The sequence below is a fragment of the Aythya ferina genome (assembly GCF_964211825.1).
Source record: "Aythya ferina genome assembly, chromosome: 6".
In the NCBI taxonomy this organism is placed as follows: domain Eukaryota; kingdom Metazoa; phylum Chordata; class Aves; order Anseriformes; family Anatidae; genus Aythya; species Aythya ferina.
The window spans coordinates 38,304,281-38,330,238 of NC_140303.1; the positions used below are offsets into that span (position 1 = coordinate 38,304,281).

General features: G+C 38.7%; 2 long non-coding RNA genes across 2 annotated transcripts in view; both read left to right on the forward strand.

Annotated features, from left to right (window-relative positions):
* The window catches only part of LOC311439042, a 74,181-nt gene extending 65,877 nt beyond the window's left edge, over positions 1-8,304 (forward strand). Inside the window, exons 2-3 of the long non-coding RNA XR_014694518.1 lie at positions 6,860-6,953; positions 7,912-8,304. This is a non-coding gene — a long non-coding RNA (uncharacterized lncRNA). The remainder of the gene's footprint in view (positions 1-6,859; positions 6,954-7,911) is intronic.
* Positions 8,305-20,110: 11,806 nt separating this feature from the next.
* LOC311439044 lies at positions 20,111-21,683 on the forward strand. The gene is made up of 3 exons (XR_014694520.1): positions 20,111-20,419; positions 20,604-20,687; positions 21,157-21,683. It is a non-coding gene; the product is annotated as an uncharacterized lncRNA (long non-coding RNA).
* Positions 21,684-25,958: the final 4,275 nt, after the last annotated feature.

Sequence of the window (25,958 nt, forward strand, 5' to 3'; positions counted from 1 at the left end):
AAATGTATTGGTACCAGAAAGAAGCAGACGACTTTGTTTTTAAACAAAGACCCCAGGATAAGGGGCAATGTTTTTCCCCTCACAGGTGATGGAGTACGTACAAAGAATGCAGCGGATAATGGCAGTCCTGTCCTCTGAACAGATGGTGATGGTCCTGTTGCTAGGATAAGGCCTGAAGAATTTAGTTTTTAATTCCACATTATTTGCCTCAGTGCCATGAATATCCCTAGGTTTCCTCAGGCAAAAATACAACAAATACACAGAAAGAGAAAGAGAAGTGACATGCGGATAGAAAAGGAGACAGAGCACGGGAAAGGACTGGAGCCAGGTCAATAGAAGCTTTTGGGAAAATGTCTGCTCAGCTGTCTGCAATCACCTGGGTTTGAAAGGCAGGCAGGAAGGAAGATTGGTTTGGCATGAGAACGAGGCCTTTGATGCTTTAGATACCACAGAGAAAAATACCCATTTCTTCCCATTAGAAGTCTGTTGACTTTCCTAATTAAGATAAACATGTTTCTGAAGAAGTTAGCTCTCACAGTACTACATTTGTAAAAACAACCATGCTTTTAAAATATATACACAGACAAGGACGTGTGCCAAGAACTAGTGCTGGTGTGGTCTTACAAATCACTTTACAGGAATATTTTTAAATCATTGCCTTATTTAAAAGTGAGCGGATTTCATTCCCTCCAGTCAATTAAATATCTAATTTCAACTCAAGTAGATAATAACTGAAGTATTTTTATATAAATGAATGAATAGTTAGAAAACTGTTAAACACACAGCCCTCAAGCATGAAAAATATATTCATTTAACAGTTTTATTCTTTTATCGCTAATTTACTACAGAGATTTTGCACTTGCATCATTTTAGTTTGTGACACTGGGGGGAAAGAAAACTTATTTCAAAAAGATTAATTCAGATTGAAAATCTCAAGAATCCCTGTACCACCTGAATTAATCCAGTAGCCACGTTCTGCATGTGGTGGACAGTGCTGATTGACAATTGTGATTTTCCCACAATGTCTGTTTTGCAAAAGAAGCCTGTGAAAATTTCCAGTGCCAGTGACCCAGTTCCCACAACAAAGCATGTGCAAAATGTAAAACAAACAAAAATAATAAAAAACACCACCAAAAACACCACCAAAACAAAAAGACACCACCAAAAAAACAAACAACAACAACAAAATATTGAATTCATAAATGAGCACAGAGGATATACAAGTTGTAATGACTGAAGTCTGGGAGATTGGTTTGTATGTTTTACCTTTTCTAGGTGTCTGCACAAAGCCAGAGTTCATCAAGAGTTTTCAAGGAGCTCTTGTATCATTTACTTCCAGGTTCAGAAGCTCTGTGACCAGTGAGTTTCTAGTTCAATTTGCTGGCTCCAGTTCCCCCACCTCTATTGCAGTTCTGCTAACTGGGATGTGATCCATGCCATTCACATTTTGATCTACCGTATAAAAATATAGCGAATGGGAAATCACATGATGAAAACATCTCCTGTTTGGTGCCTGAAAACAAGTTGAGAAAAATCTGGATGAAAGTATACAGGACTGAAAACATACCATGTGCCAAAATATACCATACACATGTTATTTGTGTGTGTGTGTGTATACATATGCATAATTCATGCTTCTATAGTGAAAAATCAACAGAACTTCATTTTATGAACAACCAAAAAGAATTTACGTTCAAGTAAAATAGCTTCAAAATTTGCTTCATTAGAGCAGATGCTTTAGAAGGTCTCCAAGCAGTTGCTGTTTTCATTATATGTCCAAAAGTATCCATAAATAATACAAAATGGATCAAAGCTTAATGATGCTTAACTGTTTGAGTACTGCATTGTCTCAGGACCTCACAATCTCCAAGCTGACAAGAAAATACTTTTTTCCCCTCTCAATAATTTCTTCACTTTCCAGTAGCTCCCAGCCCTCCTTCACTTTTTACCTCAGTCTCATTTCTGAGATTGGTGATCAGTTCATGGGCTTCCTCCTCCCACCATCTTCAGTGTCTCAAAAAACTCAGTGGTGTTTTCAAATTGGTAGTTTTCTGTTTGTTCTATGACATTCAGAGGATTGATAGACTTTTGCTTTATATTAAATCTCCAATAGCGAGAAGTCCTGAATGCAGATAGCAGCAACCTTTTTCCCTTTTTCCCTTTCTGAGGGTCAAGGGGGGAAGGAGCCCTTTTTAGAGCATTATTCATCCTGATCTGGATTAGGAGCAATCTACAGAACCATGTTCTGGAGAGTCCTTCTTTCCATGAGCTCCAGAGGAGACCAACAGTAACTATCTGTGATGCATCTCTAAAAGTTAGATGTCTTAGTGAGGTTACTGAGTAGATGTATTCTTCAATTTATCCTATAAAATGTTGAGGTGAATTTGCTTCACATGTAAATTAATAATAATACCTCAAACTTGATCAGAGATGAAAGAAGCCTTTTCCTTTGGAGAGTTAGAGATGTGGTTTCCCATGCAATGTGCTTTATGATACACACAGAAACCTTTGTGGCTCACGTTTATCCTTCATGTTGTAGGAAGGAGTCAGATGCGTGCCTTCAAGTGAGATAATGTGTCACTTCTGACATTTCTCTTTTTGTAAAGTTAGTATTCTTTCTTCTAAATAATGTCTGTTTATTTGCAAATCTGTTATGAAGAAAGACGGGGAGCCCCCCTTCTCAATTCCTGATTAATAAAGTGTCATATGGTATTGTCTTTTAATTTATGAGAATAGGATTCAAACTGGAGAAAAAAAAAAAAAAAGTGTTTCTAAATCTCACCAAAATTTGATATGAATTTTCTTAAAAATAAGCTCTCTGACTTTTCTTTGTTTTCTGATTTTATACAGATATTTTTTCATGCAAAATCAAAAGGTGCCAGTGGCACAGATACCTCATGTAATGAAACACAGATTTCTCTTCCACTTATTTTATTTCTCACATTCATCATTCATATTTAATGCCACAGGCATTTGACTTCTTAATTCCCTATATTGAATTGAAGAGGCACACACAGCATGCACTCCAGTTTAATGACTTGTAATTCTTCTTCATTGATGACACACTTTTTCACCTGAAAAACTTGTGGTGTAAAACTTCCTTTCACATCTGCAATGTAGTCAGCATCCTTAACAAGGTGGTGATGGCTGGAGAGCTGAATGCCTGAAAAGTATGAAGTGCTAACCTTAAATGCCTCTTGGTTTGAGAGGAGAGTACTGGCCTAAGGGTTATTTTGTTGATTCTTTTTTTCTTTAGTTGAACTTCAGTCACTGACTTCTGTCCCATTGGCTCTCAATCATGCCTCTTTTCTTTGCCATTCTCTTTTTTTTTGAGCCAAGTTTCAAGTAATATGAAACTCTCCCATCCTAAGCTAATTAGCATTAATCTTCTGAATAGATTTACCAATAATATTTTCAACAAAATAGGCTGCATAGAATTCAGCTATGAATGACAGATTATTGCATCTGACAACAGTATTTCAAACTAAGATATGATGAACTAAGCTAACTTAGTTAGCTAAGAACTAAGATGAACTAAACCCTCAATATATGCATTTGTTTACAAATACCTCACAGGAGTGCTACAGTTGTTAGGGTTAGTGATTTGTAAGAGTCTTTAAATCCTGGAATAAAAATTTGTGCAGAACTATGAAGTATTAACAGCGTTGGAATAGCCTCACACCTTTCCATGATTTCAAAGCACTTCAGAAACATTTCCCAACCCTCATAATCCTGAAGTTTAGGTAGTCTTATTTTTTACTGATTTCCTAAATGGGTAGATGGTAGCATTGAGGAGTTATGGTTTGCTATCCATGAGCATGCTGATAGCCAAATGCAATGTCTGCAGGAAAACAAAAATTGACATGGAGTTTCTCTTCTATTTGAGAGAAAAATTCCTGAAAGTTTCCCTCTGCTGCTCTCAGGAAATCAGAAAGAAAGAGCAAAGAAGTAAAGCTGCCTGGTTATTTGAGAAGAGCATGCTTGAATGAGAGCAGGAGAAAGTAGAGGTTCTTTACAATAAAACTCAACTCACAAGTAGAGGAAGAATGTTTCTCATTCAAATCTTGCTCGAGGCATGTGTCCTTCTAGGACATAGGTGGAGTGGAAGTGGATGAGGAGAAGGGGTCCATCCTGGTTCCTAGTGCAGGGTTCAGGCTAGGAACTAGCTAGCGTAGCATGTTGAGAGTGAAAGTACAGCTTTAGGAACAGCTTTAAAATACCTGCTTTCTTAGCAGTGTGTTCACTGGGGTCATCTTTCTGTGAAACCATTTGCTGCCTGCCAGTGACCTCTGTGTCCCTGGCTCCTTTGTGTCCCCGTCTCCAGCACAGTAAAACTGCAGCTGTCCTGCTGTGAAAAGGCTTTATTCGTTGTCAGGCATATAGCGAAGAGGAGGAGAGGTGGAGGTTATCTAGGTACTGATCCTTTTAAATATAACATCAGTTTTTCAGGAAGCTCAAAGAAGTGGAAAAAGTTATACTGGAACGGGTGTAATGATCATGAGAAAATAAGTATTCTGTTGATGAATGGCATTTTAACCTTAGTCTTTACAATATACATGAAGTTTTCCATTGGAATATAACCTATATATTAAAAAAGAAAAAAAGAAAAAAAAAAAGATAAATGCTTAAGCAGAGAAGTACGCAACTTCTTTCTAAGAGGGGTTTTGGAGCTCACCTAGTTCAAATTCCTGTTCCAAGGTAGGAGAAGTTCTACCTAAAATGCACTGGAATTGTCAGGTGTTTTTTTTTTTTTTTCTTCCTTTTTTTTTTTTCTTTTTTTTTTTTCTTTCTTTTTTTTTTTTTTCTTTGTTTAGCTGTTTTTGTTGTTACATATTTACCCTCCCCCTCCTGGAAATGTTCTGCTACTTTTATAACTTTCCAATAGTTCTCTCTTTTTCTTTCCCTTCTGAAGATCTTAATGTATTTAGTGCTCTGGTATCTATTTAGTAGTTAGAAATGTTTCAGAAAGTGATTATTATTAAATCATTAAAATTTTGCATCTCATCTCATTTTCTTCTTTCTCCACTACTCTGTATTTTCAGACACAGTACAAAGTCATTCTGAACATCTAAATAGGGATTTTTTTTTTAAACAATGATGAAACTAAATGATGAGGGTGAGTCTGCAGATTTTTTCTTTACCTGTAAAACTCCATTTTTCAAACTACTTTCTTAAAAGATTTCTTAGCCTCATCTTGTTTTATCTGGCACCTATGGTGAAGAAATAATCACACAAACAGGGCTTTACAAACCTGAATCTTGAAGAGAACATAGAGTCACTTCTCCAGTAGGGCTTTCCTGGGAATAGGGAATAGCGAGGTTGAATATAATTGAAAACTAGCTTGAAAAATACTGATATTTTCAGTAGCACCAAAGGAGGTATGGGAAATGATGAAAAAACTTATGAAAGGTAAACTGACTATAATTCATACTAAATATCTCCCCTTGTGCAGAATCTCTTTTTAAATTACTCAGATAAATGAGCTCATTTATAGAATATTTTGTACTGCATGAACTTATATGGGCACCTGTCATGTATATATATTTTTAATACTGAACTTGTATAGATGGCTTAAAGTCCCCCTTGCCCTTTAGTAAATTTAAATCTCCCACAAAGCTGCTGTACAGTAGTCATAAAGAAACATTTATGGTTCAACATAATTTCCCTTCATTTCTTTTTCTTTCTTTAAAAAAAAAAAAAGCAGTTTAAAAGTAATAAAGCACTTCCTTCTGTAAATCTTTGATCTTTTTTCTTCCTTAGGGAAGATTAATTTGTAAATATGCTAATGGATTTGTATAATATGAAACCTTCATAAGAAAAACTACATTAGTTCATATGAATGAACACATCTATCTTATTCAATTTATAAAGTAATGGCTGAGAGCATCAACACTGCATTCTGCTTGGTCTTACGTCCAAAATCATTGCTTGCATTTCTAAGACAACACAGAATTTTACAAAAAAGAAATGTGTCAAATAGAACCAATGTTATCCCCTTTGACTCTTTTCTTCTTTGGTTGCATTAGTGAGACTTGCTGATGTCCCAACCAGAGGAATGTCCCACTCTGAGGAATTACGTTGCTAATATAATGGGAGTTGCAATGTATGGACAGAAACCCAGGATGGCCGCAGTGCCTGTGGTGGGGGAAAAAAGAACCTCTCTGCTCCACAGCTGGAGGGGAAGGGACCTGGGCAAGGTCTTTCCAGCGAGACTTACCCTCACTGGCAGTGCAGCGAGATGTGGTGGGCTGCAACATCCTCCTCCTCTCAGCCCTATATCCTGGGTGCCAGCAGGCATTTTGACCTTGTTCTCTGGCTCCTGGAGCCCACACTTCACATCCTTCCTTGCTATTTCCTTGCTTTGATTTATTTTGGTGCTTAGCTGTGAAGCCAGGGAGAGCTGAGGCTTGCTTCCAGCCCTGCCAGCCTGCGAGGCCATGCCACTACTACAACGTCCCCTCCGGAGAGAGGGGTGGGAGTGGAGATAGAGAGAACACAACCAGGCGGGTAGACTCTGACATCTCCACCCTGTTCTTTAAGCCAGCCTCTCTCTGCTATTTAATTATTTCCCCACTCTTTCCTATTTCTCTTTGCCTCTTTCCTTTCCTAAACCATATAATACCAATAAAAATCATGTTAAATCATGCAGATCTAAAATCCAAAGCCCATGTGCTGATCAAGCAGGGTAGTTTGGGGCAGTTCTGTGGCATCATATAGAGAAATGGTCTCTATGGGGAAGATATCCACGTTTCATTTTTATTCCCTTAAATATAAGTCATATATATATTTGACAGAGCACGGGGAGGATTTAAATTGGTGTTGAAGTGGGCCCTAATTTTTGATCCAATTTTGTCTGCAGAGTGAAGCTGAGTGCTGGAGGAGTCTGAGTGGTGACCCTGAACCCCTAAGCCTTATCAGGGGATTTCTGAGCATCGTAGGCCTGGTTTATTAAGGTAAGGACAGATAACTCAAACTTCAAGCCAGCATAGTCAATGAAGGCCTCGTTTGATGTGTTGCGGTGCGCGGCGCCAAGGAGGCGCGTCGTTAGCGGCTTCAGCAGCGGTGTTTTCCCAAGGGCTGACAGATTCGAGTCCAGCTCCATCGCATCACTTTTATCCTGCTCACTGCAAACAAAAGGTGTGCGTTTCTTCAGGCATGGAGCTCACCGAGCCGCAGGCCGACTTCTCCCCTCATTTGATGCTATCGTGCTCTGGAGAAGAGTAGACTTGTAATGTGCACCTTAGGGCTGGAGGAGAAGGAGCGCAAGGAGGCGATTCACAGCTGATTTATAATGGGGGTGGGTGGGAAGAAAGTGTCAAACACTGCTCAGAATAGATGAATATTACAAAGGAGCCTAGGAAGATCAGAAATAAGAGAGATTATAAGAGAGATTCAGATCAGTTTCTTTTCTTTTCCTTTCTTTTCTTTTCTTTTCTTTTCTTTTCTTTTCTTTTCTTTTCTTTTCTTTTCTTTTCTTTTCTTTTCTTTTCTTTTCTTTTCTTTTCTTTTCTTTTCTTTTCTTTTCTTTTCTTTTCTTTCTTTTTTTTTTTTTTTTTTCTTTTTTGTTTTTTCTTCTCTCCAGGAAATTCTTTCCAGCACTTCTCAGTAATAGTGGGGATCGAGGGCACGCAGAGGAAAAGTGGTGGGAGAGACTTAGCAGTTGTAATGAACAGAGGTTCAGAGACGAGCTTTCAACGTGATGTGGTCTGCTCTCTTTTTAACAGAAAAGTGGAGGGGGGAGCTTTTGGCTGTTCTCTAGCAAAGTTTTCTTCCTAACAGTCAAAAATAATAGAAAGTAGACATAGAAGAGGTCTGTTAATTGATCTTGTCCCCTTCTTGCCCAATGCAGGGTTATTCCCTGCAGCATATTTGCTAGTGCTGAGTTCAGCTTTGTTTTTAAAACCTCCACAGTGACAATCTCCCGAGGGAAGTGGTGAAAGCCTGACTCTACAGCCTGCTACATCTCCTTGTCGATCTGCTTTGCAGAGGGAAATGCTCACAATCAGGAAATATTTTCTGACGTTCAGCCTACTTCTCCCCACCATCACTTTTTTTTTAAATTCTATGTTATTGATTCAGTTTGTTTTTCTGTATCATCCAAAATTATATCCTTTTTGGATCACTACAAATTAGCTTGTAACACCAAGAAGCTGTATTCTAAGGAAAGTAAATGCGTAGTTTTAGCTACCTGAACAATCACTAACACACAGTTGTTAAATAACCATCTTAACTGCAGGTAGAAGTTTAGAGCTGACTGCACATTTTTCCAGCCTCTAAAATAAATTGAGACATTTTGAATGAAATGGTTACAAGAATCCTTTTTTTTTTTTTTTTTTTTTTCTGTTTAAAAAAAATCTAGATTTTTTTTTTTTTTTTCCTACAAATCATCAGTAGATGGCTGTCTGCTAAGCATGTCCTTTTTCATTACCTTCCCCTGCCTCCTAATCTTAGCACTAGATTGTGAATTTGGTCAGGGTCCTATTTAAATAGTTCTGGGGTTGCCAACATGGTGTGTTCTGATATTCAGATCTCATAATCCAATTTTGAAATTAAAGAGCTTGGGGCAAAAACACTCTCACAACTGAATTGCATGATTTTGAGCACTGAGCCAGTGTTTTCTTTAGAAAAATATACCAAATCTCTTTCTTTTCCCAATTAATAATAACAAATGGCATGCACAAAATCTTCCCTTTTAACTTGTGCCCCGTAAGAGCAGAATGGGCAATGGGAAATTGAAGCTGGACAATGATTTCAGGCAAGGTATCTGAATTCTAGCTGAATACAGAAAATATGCAGAATAGCAACTGATTTATAGTGCCTCATTTGCTGTCTTAACAGAAGGATGTTCTGTGTATGCCCAACAATAAAAGCAACAGCAAGGGAAAAAAAGTCTTTTTTTTTTTTTTTCCTTCCCCCTAAATGTTTTTCTCCCCTCTACCCAAGTCATTATTTTAAGTTTTTCAGTATTAAATCTAAAGGTTCATCAACTCACATCTTTACAGCTCTGTCTTTCTGTATACAGGACCCTGTCTGCCTGTTTCCTCTATTGCACTATTTTGTTTGTACTACTGTAATCATTTTGCTGGCCCAGATCTGTGTGGGTGTGCTGGCAGCTTTACAACAAAGTTACATGGGAACTGAGTTAAGGTTGAATATTTATTAGAAGAAGCCATCTGGCGTCAGGCTGTCTGTACAGGGGGGCTTATTTCTTTAGTAGTCTCTCCTTTTTCTCTTTAGCTCTTCCTCCCTCTCTCCGTTTCTCATTTACACGCCGCATACATGTGAAAAGTGGAACACACATCTTGACATATTGATTTGATTCTTGATATTTATAGCAATTAACCCTGCTCGTGTGATTATCCCTGTCCCCTTGCCCCGCACCTCTCCCCGTCCTGCCCGCGGCGGGGGCTGCTCGGGGCCAGTCCCTGGGGTGCTGGTGGCAGCCCCATGGATGCGGCGGGGCTCCCACCACAGACCCTTCCCATAGGCTCCAGGCAGCTATAGCTCACTTAAACATCCCTCTCCTGCTCCTTCCACACTTCCCTCCTTTGGCTCGTGAGCTCACAAAAGAGCGCTGCGCTCCCCAAACACCCTACTCACCATATTAAACAAACTAGCCAGCAGAAGGGTGTCCGTGCTATTTCACCATTTGTATGACATAGCTAGGCTTCAAAGTGCAGCACTAAATTGCCAAAAGATGTTTACTTTACTTGCTTAAGAGCTTCTTGCAATTCAATTGTTCTCTCTCCCGCAGTAGAAACACACATGCATCCTGAGAGCTGTGCTCTTGTGAGCGCTGGCTAGTTATTTACCCACGGGGTTTCCTCTGTTGTTTTTTGCACAGTGCTTGAGATTGAGATTTTTTTTTTTTTTTTTTTTTTTTTTTTTTTTTTTTCAGAGGCTTAAGGTGTCTTTTTATGTATTTATTTTTTTTTCCTGGGGTGCTCAATGGCAAGCACCTTGAAAGACACAAGACTCATCTATCTGCTTTTTTTTTTTTTTTTTTTTTTTTTTTCCCCAAAGTTAGACAGTGATTTTTTTCCAAAATATATATATATTTTTTTCTTTGAACACACATGAAGTTGGCCATCCAAAATTGACAGTCACCTTGGAAAACCTTGACCTCTTTTCCTAGCAGGCCAGGGAGGCTGATGCAGCCTAGCTGGCAGCCCTTTCCCACCGATCCTGACTTTTGTAAGTTAATATTCCGACCTCACAGCCTTGCGTAACCTCCCTGCTTGTCGGTGTGGTGGTTTCAGTGGTGATGCCAGGTGGGAGAAGGGGAGCGCTGGGCAGGACAGATTTTTTCCACTGACAGAAACAGTGAGTCACTGCTGTCCTGTGATTATTCCCTGGCCTTTTCACAAAAGACTGCCTGCAGGGATGAAAGGAAAGTCCTTTCTCCATGACCGACACTGGGGGTTAGCAACCTACCGTGCTCCAACAAAGCAGAACACATGGGATGATTTTGAGTGTAACATAAAGCAGGGACAAGGGCTGTGAGCTGTACTGTCTTCATGGGATGAAGGAAGCAAGTTGGAAGAGATGGTGGCTCTCCGTTCAGCCTCCCACTACTTTTCCAACAACTGTTGCCCCAAAATGGTTGGATCATCGGTAGCATGTTATCTCCTCCCTCAGGTAGCATCTCTTGGCTTGTGGCATATGCTTAAATTGGGAAAGAAAAATGTGAATTTTTCCATGCAGTGTGCTAGTGTGGCTGAATAATGGTGCTGTTTGTGGGAAAGGGATGGGGAGTGGCCCAAGGAGGTGAACCAATGTGGGATCAATGCAAGAACAAGGAGGTTGCTGTGAGGTTCTGGTGGTAAAGAAAGATGTAAAGAGGTAGCGGCTTCCTCTTTTCAAAGCTCATATAAGAGAGGTTGCTCTTGTGTCCATTAGCCCATGGTTATTCTTCCCTTTGCTCTACAAAGAGGGACAAGACAAGCCCTCTGGTAAGCTTTGGTGGGTTTAGCTTTCTTGTGAAAAGAGAGAAGGCAGGTGAATCACATAGGCTCTTTTATATGCCCTGTGCTTAATGAAGCAAGCCAGCCCTGGATCTGGAGCCTACCGACACTTTTGTTGACCATTAGGCTGGAAGAATTGTGTGTAAGTTGCTGGGAAGGAGATGCTGACTGTATTACCACTGCTAGTCTGTTCGTCCTTTGGCAAGGTACTTAAGTCTGCTCATCTCACTTACAGAAACACAATAATTGCCTTCTTTTAGAAGTGTTGCCAGTTATTGGTAGGAAAATTTCTCTGAGATACTTGAAAGAAATATTGTGCAAAGGTGTGTGACAGTCTCTTTTGTTAGAGCCTGGTGTCCTGCAGATACAAAATCTTTTATGCACAAAAGAGCGAGCGGACTGAACTGTTAGTTACTGGTTTGGACAAAAGAATAAGTAGGGGTTTTTGAATTCAGTTATGCTCTAAAGCTTTTCTCACTTACCATCTTTCCATGCGCTCTGGGCCCCAGAGAGGTGTGCCAGCATTGGCCTGGGAGGGCACGATGTGGACCAAAGCAGGTAGCAGCAGGGAAGGGACCCTGGCAAGGCAGCAGCTGAGAAGGGCAGGATGAGCATTCAGGATGTTGTGGAGCAGGACATGGGAGAACATCGGTGCCAGATTGAGCATGCTAAGCAGTGAGTACTGTCACCAATTAAAACAACCATAAAAAGCCAGACATTCCTAACTAAAATAACTCGTAACAGACCCGAGCACTGCATTACCTTTCAGCACAGGCAACGTGCAGATGGGATCTGGAAAAGGGACAGACAAAAGCTTGTTCCCATCTCCTCTGTCAGCCATCACCATCTCATTGCTGCATATTTCTCCCCCAGTGATGACCGCTTTTCCTTGCAATGGTCCTCCTGAGGCTCTTTCCCCACCTCTCACCCCAGCAGTTCCTTTTCTGGTGTCCTCTCCCTCTCTATTAGCACAGATGGCCCCAGAGTGTGACCCTTCTGGATGATTTAGGGTAACTCATTAAGCTGGCCACAGGCAGTTTTGCCTTACAGCTCCTCTGTCTGATTAAAATACCAAATTTGGCCAACTGTGCTCCAGGTGTGGGCTGGGAACTCCTCCAGAGCAGAGGTGTGGAGAGCTAGAAACCCAAACCAAGAAAGCTGACATCCTCTGCTTGTCTCTTTGGAGAAAACCCCTCACCCATTTGCTTAAAAAAGGTGACCATGAACCCCCTAGAATACCTTAATGTGATAGCACAAGTAAGAATGTGTGTTTTTAATGCATGCATTCAAGCTTATGAGTAGCTTGTTTTTCAGTACCAGGATTGTATAAATGCTGAAGATATGTCCATTCCCATCTCTTCTGGTAGTCCTTAAAAAATTTGTGCTCAGCTGTGCTCAAGTCCTTTCTCTGTTTGGCAACACTGCAGTGAGCTACTTTACTGGTAGCCAGTCATTTCTCGAGTCTTTAAAACATGCGTTTGTAAAAATGCTAGTATGTATTTGAATGAAAAACGCAAGTCGAGTAATAATAACAAAGTAAAATATATGCTTCAAAGTATGAATTCAAGCACTGTGATTTGTCTTGGAAGAGGAGATGTGTGTGAATGTAGTAGGAACACATGACCTCTGTGGTGGAGCAGGCTCGTCCTCCCAGCTCAACGGTTATTCACAGAAACAGCCAAGCGACACATTTCAAAAAACAACTATGCCATAATCCTTATTGGTTTATCATCTTGCAAACAGAGGAGAAAAGGATTAAAAAAAGAAGAAAAAAAAAAAAAAAAAAAAAGCATGCAGTTTGCACTTTTAAGTATGAAATATATTGATAGAATTCCAGTATATAATATCTATATTCCATTCTAGTGAATATTTTAGGGAGCAATGAAACATCCTCAAAACCCCAAACTGAAGTTTTTGGCAGTCAGTGAGGGCATTACCATTCACTCATGGACTCATTCTTTTCGACCACAAAACTTCTATTGTTGTTTTTTTTATGGCCTTTTTTTTTTTTTTTTTTTTTTTTTTGAGGTTCTATATTAGCTGCTTTAAAACTCACTCTGATCATAAGGGCTGCCTGTTGAACCCTCACCCTATATTTTGTGCATGCACATGGGGAAAAGAGCAGTGCTGTGCACTGGGCGTGTGCTGGCAGTGCAGCTGCTCATGCGTGTGCACACACACAGAACTTTGCCTTCTTGTCCTCTGTAGTTACAAACAGGGGATGCTCTTGTTTGGGAGTGAGGGGGGGTTATTAGACATTCTCCAGTATTGCCAAAACAGGCATGTTAGAGATAAGATAGTTGCATTAGAGGGATTTATGCTGCTACTCAGAGAAACCTAGCCGCTTGCATCGGGCTGCATCAGTCGCAGATACTCTGCTTATGAAACAGAAAATGGTTTAAACACAAACTCTTCTGACTACTTCTCATTTAGTCAACCAGAATATTTTCTGTTGTCGTTTCTTGACTTTTTCTTTTTAGACACAATTCCTCCAGGCTATTGTTATTTCAACAAAAGGGGGGAGGATAGGCTCAGCTTGTTGCTCTGTGGCTTTCTGGGGAGGAATTAAGAAATACTCTAACGGTTTAATAATGATAATCTCCAAATAGTTCATAACGGCATTAAGGGTAATTAATGACATTTGAACAGTAAGAGTACTTAATCCCTAGGGAAATGTGATAGCCACAATTTTATTTACATTTCAAGATGTTTCAAAGGTAAAGAGGAAAAAAAATCTGTTTTTAAAATGGTTTCATACTTGCACTGTTTCAGATTTTATCTTAATTCATTATAAGCAAATAAAAATAATAGAGTTTTCGCTAATAATAAAAATGGCATTCCATATTAGAGCCAGCATTAGGTTAAAAATAAAGAACTCATATATTTCCTGTGGGATTAAGATTTTCTGAAAATTATAAATCACCAGTGATACTGTGGTTTACAAAGAAGGATAACTTCTTCTGAAGGACCCATATATTTACATTTTAAAAATATTTTTCATAGCCTTCGGAGCCATTAAAGAACTTAAATAATTTTGATGATAAATGCTACGTACTGGAGCTTTTATGTTTTGGTAGCGCTTTTTATTTTTTCTTCACATAGCTGACCTTGCTAAACCTTTGAAAAATGCTGTTACATCCTTTTACATTTTAACAATTTTACAATGAGGGGGAAAAATAACTCCTGTGATAGTTTTCAAGATAATACTGAACTAGCCTAATTCAGATGTTTAGGTTTGGAAAAATCAACAGAAGGAAAAGGGTTTCGTTGACCTTGGGTTTTGAGAATAAATAGGATAACACCTGATTCAAGACAGGAAGCTTTAGTTCTTGTAAATACACAGGGCAAAGCAGAGTGTGTCAATCCAGTTTAGCATTTGAATGCAGCGTGTGCTCTTTCGTTTATGCTCTTGAGCCTGTTTCTACTTTTGGCTTTTACATTCCACAGAACTTCTGTAAAATCAGCAGGGACAGTGCTAATAAATTTATAATGTTGTTTTGTATTTCTGAACATAGTACCTCAGTAATTAAGTGAAATATTTATGATGAATATAAAACAATGCAAATTCATTTGTTTGCCTGAAAGCTAGCTTGTTATTTATTTAGATTTATCTTTGAATGATTCTTTAAATTGAATCACAGTATGAATGAGAGTGATATTTAAAACAGAGAAAATCTGTTATAGTGTATTGATGCATTACACTGTATTACCTACTGTCAATACTGTGCAGAGGATGATTTAAAAAACAACAACAAAAAAGAAAAAAAAAATCTTTGACCAAACAGACAAAGATTCTCTATTTTTTTCCCCTTGTAGAAATTCCAAAAAGCTTAATCATTTTCCACCAGCTGAAATATTTAATAAACCTTATGTTGTAGCTAGCAGTAGATATGAAAACTGGATCTTAAATTATAGGACAGGTAGGAGTAGGTTCCATATAAAGATGTCTAATTTTTGCCTCAGCTGGCTGTATTTTTGCTTCATAGGCTCTTCCAGTAATTTTTGTCATTTACTGTTTTCATTGTGGAAATTGAATCTGAAACCCTCTAACCAATTCAAATCCAATGAATGTAGTGACCTAGGAAAGAAAATATCTGTGCAAAGTGTCCCTGTGTTGGTGACTACAAACTAAATTGTTTACCACACTTGGAATTTTTTCTCCTTCTCTAAGTAAAAATTACTTTCCAAATATTACTTCCTTTCCAAATGTACCTGTATTGCTGTTGCTCTCCTCATCTTTTTTTCTTTTTCTTTTTGACAGTCATCATATGTCATGACTAAAGAATGGTTGTATTGATGCAAAAAATGGAAAATATGTTTATTCTAAAAATGATACTCTATTTTAAAGGTCTTACATTATAGTGGTATACATCAACTAATTCATTAGTGTTTTATCTAATTCTAGATGGACCAATAATATGCTGAAAAGTTAAGACTCATTGGTGTGAAGAGTTCCCTAAGATTTTAGAAACCCACCAAAATAGAGCAGGAAAATTAGCGGTGTATGATAAGAAACAGAAGATGCATGTTAGATCTTGGTTTGCCAAAAGGTAATCCCAAAAGGCAATCACAGGTGATCAACTCCTGCATCAACTAGGCACGGCTTCCACAAGGTGCAATCTCACTGCCAATCTACACCCTGTCTGTGGATGTTTGGTGGAAGAGTGGACATTACTTGGAAGCTTCCCTGAAGAATGTTATTCCTCAGCTTTGCTATCATTTTATGTTTATTTTATATGCAATTTTAAAACAGCTTTGCTTCATTATACTAAAGCATCAAGGTTGCAGTGTTCAGATCAAGAGCAGAGTTCCTGGACCCTGCTAGCAGCAAAGACTGGAGTTACTACCTCGTGCTGTTGCGCCTTGCCACCAAACGTCCTGCCACCAGAGCATGCGTGCTGTGCTGCATGTGATACATTCAGCCCAAGGAGAAGGCAGGCATCTGCATGGATTCGTAGGCTGGCATTTCTTTATCCTCGTATTCCTCATCACTTGGTGCTGCTTTGGGATCTCAAGGGGCAGAATATCAGCAAGGTCTTATGAGATACTGAGGCAAAGGCATGCCTTGCAGCCTGGGAGCAGAACAAAGAGTTTGGAATGAGTGTTCATGTCTTTAAGAACATCTATTTATTTATTTATTTATTTATTTTTAGACAAAAGAAGCAGCTTAGAATTAGCAGAAGGACACAAATGGCTTACACATTTGTTTTTGCTTTGTCAGTATGTATATTTTATTTTTACACCTCCTATGCCCTAATATTGGTAACTTTGTGTATTAATATATGCAGCATTTGGACTGTCAACAACATAAAATACATCCACTAACTCTAAGACTTAAAATGATAAATTTTCAATAAATAAACCATGCTTTCTGCTTACTTTCTGGGCTCTTAGAAAACTAATTGAAACATGCTATAAACATAGAAGAGGCCTGAGTAAGTTTAGTTGACTTGAAATGCGCTACTGTGCGTGACTGCAAGATAGCTGTTTGGAGTCTCTTGCTGTTGCCTATTTTTTTTTTCAGGAAACATTCAATTGTGGAAATGCAAATCAGGCATTCTAGTTTGATGCCATAGTAGGGCTGTAAAGTTGAATGGTAACCCTCCAATGGTACAGAAATATTTAGTACAGAGAAGAAGAAATGGGTACTGTGACATTTATTAGTACAGAAATTTAATATGATTGTGCCTGACAAAGTTAAACTCCAGACAGAGCGGGCAGTCTCTGTCCCTCCCCCTGTCCCTAGACCAAAAGGTCCTGCTGGACTTCTGTTCCTTTCAGGCTGCAGTGACACTTGTCCTTCAAACATCAGTGGTATGAGATTTTTTAGCTCCTCTTGTTTTTAAAATATAAAAGTTTATTTCTCCTCATGGATTCCCCATGCAGAGAAATTTAAAGAAATATATGAAATACATACATACATATATATATATATATATATATATAAAAAGCAAACATTCCCACTCTCTCAATTACTTTTGATTTATATATATATATATATATATATATATACATACACACACACACACATATTTTGAGCAAAACTCATATTTTGGGGACTGTCTCAAGGCTTCAGAGCCCTAAGCTGGAAGTGGTGTGGAGGCAGCAGGGTGTGGAAGGGCATGGCAAGGAGGTCCTGGGATCACCTCAATCCAGTTACAGAATGGTGGCTAAAAAAATGACTTTGAAGGGATATTTTTGTAGATGTTGTATTTCCTGATATTCCCGGATTATGCGCACAGTGGAGTCAAAATAGTATTCGAAACCTCAAAATAGATCTCAAAACACCCAAAATAGGACTCCAGCCGTACAAATAGCATTCAAATCAGGGTGCAGAAATAGCTGGTGCTCTGCTCCTCTCTGCTGCTTGGCAAAGCCCGGTGGCGGTGGGGCTGCTGGAGCCCACCTTGTCCAGTACAGGAGCTCTGGCCTTCCCTTGGGCTCGCAGTCCCATGCTTGATGACAAGCTCTGGCTGGGGTTAGCCTTCCTAGCTGTCTCATCAATATAAATAGTAGTACTTTTAGGGTTGGTTGAAGCAGACATATTAAGGTTTTGGCCTTGGCTTGCTGGCGTCACTCTAGAAAAGTCCTTGGAAAAGGCCTACCAGAAGTTGAAAGTGCATGTATTTTGAGAAAAAGTAAAATAAAAATAAAGTTGTTTATGCGAATGACCCGAACAGTTATAATCTCATAAGGGCTTTAGTTATTGCCATTGAACCCTGCAGTATGTTTTTAGTAAGGGGTTCACTAATTCCCTTTTAATTCCCCGCCCTCCCCCCCCCCAAAAAAAAAAACACAACAACCACAAACCACCCCAAACCACATTAATGTTGTTAGTAGTATAATTGCCTCAGTCCTAAGACGTGTTTCTCTGCTGTGGTTGACAGTACTGGGGAAATAGCTGGCTAAGTGATTCTTGGATTTTAAACCACAAAAGACTGATCATGAGTCCAATATTCACTTTTCAAACTTGGGAGGAACATAATTTTGACCTCAAAAAAAGCACAATGCCTATGGTCAGTAACATCCTTGTATAGAATTTTTCTTCTTTAAGGGAGGCTCCATGGGAATACCATAGAGTGGTTGTAATATTAACTATTTATTATTATTTCTATTTTTTTTTTTTTTTACTCCTTGGCTTTTCAACATTTGTAGGTCATGGCCTAAAATTGGTAACCTTCCAGAAAAGGTCTGGGTTTGCCTGTGATAAAACATAATATACGTGATGGAAAGCAAACCACAGCTTCGTGCAGGATCTTGGGGAAACATGTAAGAACTGGGGAAGCATGCTTTCTACTAAAAACCATAGTAATGCTAGGAGGCAAGTCCAAGTGGTGCCTTGGTAGCACACAAATGGAGGCAGTTGGATTTGATGATTTTTATAGGTCCCTTCCAACTGAACTATTTTATTTTAAATGCATGTTATAATGTTGGAAATGTAGCTAGCAGAACATAGGACACAAAAACAAGACTGCATATAGGGCTAATGGAGTCTGAGTAATAATGAAAAATGGTGAAGAACTTCAGCAAAATGAGAGCAACTCAGAAATAAAATCTTAGCAAGAAATTTAAGTGCAGATACTTTCACTGTTTTTATTGGCTTTTTGAAAGTGTTTGCACTAAGTAGTATCTCCATACATTTAATTGGAGATCAGACACCAGGCCAGTAACAAAAATTTGCTTTAATTATGAAATGAAAATAATTTTTAGTGGAAATGGAAGTCATTTAGGTCTCAATCCTGCAAAGAGTTTTATGTTTGTGTTTAATTAGTGTTAATGTCTCTAAGTAGCCCCATGATGAATCCTATTGATGAAAATGGCGCTAGTCAACTAGGGTACAGCTAAACCTATGAATATATCTTTGCATAATTAAAGCTTGGTTTACAATTGGACAGATTCATTTTCAATAGAGATCTCAAAAATGGAAGCTTGAATTCAGAGCTAAAAATACATTTTACTTCACTGTTTTATTGACCTATTGACCTGATTTTTAAGAAAAAAATCTAGACATATTTACCTGTTGCTCTGTGTGCTAAGCCGTATACACCACTTGCTCCTGTGCATAAGAAAAATTATAAATTCTTTCTGTGGGACTGACTTCCACCCTCTCATAGCCTGTTATTTGCACCAGCTAAAGTATTTCCACTATCCCTTAGAGAAAAGCAAAGCCAAAGCAAATTAATCAGAGTAGCCACCTCCTTTATAGCTTAGATCATCTAATCAAAGAACAAGAGTACTACAGTAATGGAACATTTGGTTCAAATAGCAAATAACACATATCAAATATTCAGAGGAGCAGTGTCTCACTGTTTTGAGAGAGTAATTCGTGCTTATCAGCTGGCTATCATGAAATGGTCAAATATTCTGAATTTTAGATCACGCTGTATTTTTTTGGTAACTTAATACTTTCTCAGATAAAAATAAATGAGGCAATAAGATGTTTGTCCCATTAGCAACATGTAAGTGGAGGTCTGCAAATAATTAGATATCTAAAATGCATTAAACTGATAAACATTTTTAATTATTAAAAATATTAATAAGCAGAACTAAAGAGTAAAAACAACTAAGAAATGATTTTCTGATGAAAGTAAGAAAAATTATTTTGTACAAGTGAAAAATGTGTATAAATTGATGCTGAAAAGTGAATAAATGTAAGTAACCTTTCAGGTTATAAAATAAGATTTATTTTCCTGCAAGAATATATGTACTTGACAGGCATAACCACACACCAGTTCTTATTATTACTCTCTAAATTTGGAATTTGTGCTACAAATTTTCTTAAAATTCATTCTATCAAAGGACTTCTGCTAACAGAAGGTATGAGCACTAGGATCACAGACACAAGGCTGGGATGCACTGAGGGGTGCATGTGTATGTGTGTGTTATGCCAGATTAGGAGGAGTTTTTCTTCTGCCTGGTCGCCTATATGCCTTTGCTCAGTTATGAACCAGGAGGGAGTTAGTAACTTCCTCACAATGTAAAAACACATTACTGTTTTGATACACAATGAAGGCTGGAGAAAGGGAAGAATTGTCTTTGCCTTCCTTTCTGCTCAGCATCTTCACAACAGCATTATACTGACAACTAAAGTTGCTTATTTTTAACTACTTGTTTCTATCTCCTTTTACCCCACAGCACTATGTCATCCAAATCCACTGAAGTTATTCAAAATGAACACTTTCAAATATTAACATACATTTAAAATGAAAGAAAAAACGCTTCCCTGGTGTCTGGCCTACTTTTATGTGATTGGTGAAAGCCTGTGCCACCAAGAGGTCAACATCTTCTAGCAATCCTTCTGTGCCGAGCAGTGCTTTGCTCTGACCTTCCTGATGGACAGAGATGCCAGAAATTTGTGGTCAAGAAAACAGTCTTCCTTACAAACCTTCAGCCCGGACACTGGGCTTACTGCCAGACTATGAAGGCTTCCCTGAATGGAATACTACTGACCTGATGTCAGTACTGGATGGTACTGGGGAAGAAACGTGTATCCTTGTGTGATATAGCAAGAAATGGAGCTGAAAGGGGGAGAAACTTCCTCCCATGTTTGGGTGGAGTTTATTATTGTTATTGTTGTTGTTATTATTATTATTATTATTAACTTTTTTTTTTTTTTTTTTTTTTTTTTCTTCCATACAGGAGCTTACTTGCATAGGTTAAGTGTCCTTGATTGAAAGCACAATATTAGTGGAATAAAATGTTCATCTGTAAACAGTGCTCAAGGTAAGATCACAAGCACTGGAGAGAGACCATGTCCTGTCCTGGTGGTCAGGTGAAGTTCTGTAGACAGAAGTCATAACCTCAGCTTTGGCTCAGATATTTGGATCAATCTGGCTGAATGGAAGAGATGATACTACAATGGTGAATATGAATAACATTATCTACCATCTTTAGTTGAGTATAAGTTTTGTTTTGTTATGTAGATAGATGACTGCATCTTCACCTGAAGTGTGACTTCATCTGTTGTACTTGCTATTCTTTTTTTCTATTCTTTTTTTTTTTGTTTTTTGCCCCCCCTTCCCCCCCCCAATAGTTGTTGCAATGAGAGTGATATGATATGTAGAAGCCATGAAGCATGTTAGATTTGACTTCACTCTATCTACTGACTTACATTAAAATACTCAGTTTAGGAGCTCTGTGCTTTTATTTCAAGCCTCAAATTCAAACAGAAGTCTTGGTTCTTGCATTTCAGGTGTAAGAAAATGATTTATGCCCAAGAACAAGCAAACAAAGCCTCCATGTTGCTTTGAAAAAAGAAGAGAGAAGAGACAAAACAGACTAAAAGTAGTGCTCTTAGTGGGCTACTCTGAAGTATGAGCAGAGACAGTATGGAATAGAATAGGTTGTCGTTGTTTTTCATGGTTTCTACAACCATGGAAAAATCAAATTATATCTTTGTTTTTCAGTTTTAGCTCCCTCAAAATGATAAAAATAGTGCTCTTTTCATCTACTTCAGAGGGGTGTTGTAAAGACAAATATCTTGAGGCTTGCTGCCAGCTGAGATCCTAATGTCTACAAATAACCATAATGTGCCCTCACAGCAAATTTTATCTTATCTGAGCCCCCTTTTGCAATCATATGTTACACATGTTGTCCTACCTTTGCTGACTACAAGGTAATTCAGTATTTTACTTTACTATTATTATTTTTTTAAAGTTTGTTTGTCTGCCTAATGAGTTCCTGATACTTCTGCACTAGAAGTTTCCCCAGAGGACTAAGGGTGATGCCTGGCAAGGGAAGGTGTGAGGGACTTGATAACCATTGCACCGTTCCTGGTACGATGATGTCCTTCTGAGCAGAGGGGAAACCAGGAAGATCTTCTGCAGAAAAGCTGGGTTGATTTAAGGGTAAACTGGGGGAGATGAAAAGAAATTGCCACTAGGCTACAAAAATAGGAACATAAAGAGAACAAGAAATATGGAGTGGGAATCATATAAAAGTAAAATGCCAGGGTCAGTACCATTAAGTCTCTCACAAGACCTTGTGTTTACTGGGCATATGAAAGGCTATGTATGTTTACTCCAGCACAACATGTGTTCCTTCCCTCACCTGGTATTTAGTCATTGCTTGTGATGGTGAATCAGACAGGTCACCCTAGTGCTTTGCTCCAGCCCATCTTGCACACAGCGTGGCACCAAATTGATGGCTGCTCCTTGCCCTGCGACTCCCATCTTCCCTCAGCTCTCACACGGTGAGTTGCCTCTGATCTAAACATCTTCAGCTGCTGCCCTCCTCATAGGGGGCCTCATGTTTGGCAGACGCTGCTGGATCAGGCCCATGCAATGGCTACCACAGCTTGTCTTCTCCAGCTTAGCTCCAGGTTATCGGAGTCCAAGAATGAAGCAAAAATTCTTTGATCCCGATGATGGCGCAGTGCATGTGACGTGCATCAGTAGCTGGAAGGCAGAGGGACCAGGACAGGTTTCATCTGGAAAGGGGCTGCGCATTGGGTAATGAAAATCATCACTGCTGGTTATGAGAGAAAAACACTCAGGAGAAGAAAAAGAAAAAAAAAAAAAAAGGTTTTGCAGTTGATTTATATTTCTATTATGGGCTTATCCTGTTAGCTCGTTCTTAGAGAAGAGCTGTTCCCTGAGGTACAATTTATCCGTTTTAGAAACTCTCCTCCCCCAAGAAGTTTGCAACAGCGGAAAGAACAAAAGTTGGGGATGTTTGAAGGAGAAATCTGGCAAAAGCAACTGAATGGCTGTACGCAAAGATGCATACAAATGCAAACTTCTGGGGGGCCACCACTTAGCCTACATAGCTGGGGAAGGTTTGTCCTACAAATGGAGAGACTTTGTGGTGAGCTATAATGGCCTCTGTAGAGGTTTCCCCAACAGCAGCATTCTCCCAACTTCTGTTAAGGTGATGTTATAAATCAACAAACAAACAAAAATTCTTTAATGATCCATTTTTTTGTTTGTTTGTTTTTATTTGTTTTAGGGTGGGTGTCATGGGGAAGATCTATGATGAGGTAACAGCTCTTTGCATAATGGAGACTGGTTGGGCACAAGTCATGAAAGACAAAGTCAAGGCAAGGGCCCACAGGATCCAGGAGGCCTTCGCACCCATGAAGACATCACTGCTGAGTCAGGCCCAGGGCTGCGTGCACACCCAAGAAATACACATGTGCTGATAGAAAGCAGATTTAAAAGGTAAATGTGAAATTGCTTTAGAGCTCTGGATGTGTTTGGAAGTTTGTGACTGGTTGTCAGTGATGTCATAACCGTATTTATTATACCTCATAAATGGATGGGTCTGACTGTTTTCCTTATTTTAATGTATAAATTGCAGTTTATAATGGCAATAAAACACTCCAGGCTGTGCATTTCAGGGTGATTATTGCATTTCTCAGGTGGTTAAAGTTACTCTAACTGCCTTTCAGCTCAGATTTCAATAGTATTTGCCCAGTGTTCAGGCTATTTTACTTGTATTTTTATGCACAAACCTCAAATTAAAGTGTTTTATTGCTTTTTAATTAAAATGTTGAAGTGTAAAGAAGGAATGGTCACAGGCAGATAGAAAGCCATGGTAGTAGGTGTTTTGATGTAAGAGGGAACATATGAGAAGGTGGGTAGGGAGAGGATAGGTTGCTGAGCCTGTCACTGTGCTTGGGTGTTTCTTGGGTACCCACTGCTGGTTCCAATAAGCACATGGTCAAGTAGAAACATTTGTGGCCCAAACGCCTTGGTGTTTACCTCATAAAGTCAAGCACAGAAAAATTACAGACTAAATGGCTATGAACCCTTAATTAACTGCTCAGCATGGATGGGCCCTCCTGGTTGAGCCTGAGACTTGCTGATGTTCCCAGTGTGGTAACTCGTTGTGCCTCAGCTCATAAAGTTCTTGATTCCTCTTAAAAATGTATGTATAAATGAGTTGACCAGTTCAGCCAATGTGCAGGATGGAAAGTCTGTTCTCTGAAATCTTTTTAGATGATATCATGTCTAAGGTATTATATCTGCTTGCTAAACCAAAACAGAGAAGTCTATGTGCTATAGGTATTTATCTGATGAGCAGTGGCTGCTGTCTTGGTGCTGAGGGAAGCATTGCCCCACACCACAGAGAGATGGGCCTGCTCCCTGGTGCTGTGGGGTGATGGACCCTGAGATAGTGGGGGATGCTGTTCCTTGATGCCCTTCTTCTTGTGGTCCTGCTCCTGTTAAGCCGGGATAGCACTGACTCCTGGTTTCACCCACAGGTGAAACACCTTCCTGCTGAAGGCACCCACCAGCAGAGCAGCAAGGCTTCTTTCTAGCTTTGTTGTCCGAGATGAAGATGAGCAGGACACAGCATCCATGGCACTCCCCCTTGTAAATAAGGCCCCAACACTGTCAAAAGTTTTGTCTCAGATTTGTAGTTATATCTCAGTCTTCACAGGCTTTCTTGCATTTGGATCACTGCAATGCTTTTGTGGGTATCTCATTTTTTGTGGTCCGATACCCCCTTCCATGATCAGTGCAGGGGATGGACGGCTACACACATAGGCCAGGTTTTTAATGGGGATTATCTTTTGTGGCACAGGAACTAGTGTCAGAGGTCTCTAGTACACATTTTGTGGGTACCACATGAAATAATAATAATAAGAAGTTAAATAAAAATACACCTACATGCATGCCCCCTTCATTTAAGGGCACGCATGGAAGAAAGTTAAAGTAGGGATTGATCCTTTCACTAGGGAAACAAATATAAAAAAATAAATGTTTTGGGTGACTGATTTTATACCAAACTCATACCTAAAATATATTTTTTTTCAAAGCATTTTTTTTCATTGTTCCCCCCATCTTTATTTCTATTTCTCCTGTGCAAAATATCCCTCTTGCATACCTCCCCATTCTTCCCATAGAAGAATGGAAGGAATGCTTAATGGGAAGCAAAGCACATTAGGAATATTAAGGAAAAATTACAGTATATACACTATGAAATGAAATGCATCTTTTGTGAATAAATCCCCCAAGAAATCTTATATTTCCAGGCATCCACTCACATACCTTCATGTAACAACTTATACATTCGTAAAACATTCATTGAAAGCAGCTCTGCAGTTTTATAGAAAACAACATGCCAGGGATGCAAGAATCTTGCCAGTTCTGTGAAAAATGACACCAATTAAAGCTTAAATTGCTTGTTTTCTCATAAGGTACATATTTTCATAACTTTGAAATCAAATAATTGCTGCTTTTATATTAAATACAATAAAACAAAAAGGATGCTAGTTTAGAGGAACTGCTACAAGCATTTTAATATAATTTTCCCACCATTTAAAGTCACAAAATATGGAAAACAAGTCAAGTATGCAAAGTTCCAAGGAGATAGAGAAACTCCTTCAGATTATTACATCATTTGTCTTTTGTGTCAGGAAATGTGTATGTGATTTCATTGTTTGATTAAATGCCAAAAAAAAAGGCATATTGCTCTTATCTAACTGATTACAGATTTTATTCATCTGAAAAAGTATTTGTTCATACTTTGACGTTAGAAGGCAATATTTTTTTTAATGGTCCAAACAAGCATTTTCAAAAAAAATATAATCCTAACTTCCCAGGCTAGCTTTTTATTTTGTATTAACAATGCACTGTACTAAAATTTCCCATACTGGAACACAGTCCCTAGTGGTTTTCAAGCTATAAACTGAGTAAACAGTCCCTTTCTTATTGAGTGTCTGTGTGAATGCATGTTGTTTCTGGAATACATCATACTCATTTGCAGAAACCCTGTGTATGGATCTTTAACACTTTTTTTTTTTTTTTCTTCTTTTTCCGAGGTACCTAAAATAATAGCTTGTTAAGACAGTATTACAGTCATATAACTTGTTGGGAAAAGCACACCATGGCTCAAAATCTGAATTAAACATGTGTCATTGTGGGTAAGTTTCATTTAAAATACCTATATCTGCTAATTCTTTAATATGCTAATGTTATGCTGCTGTACTATCTCTGAATTATTTTAGCATGCTTTTGGAAATGTTGCACTAAATAGAATATAAAAAAA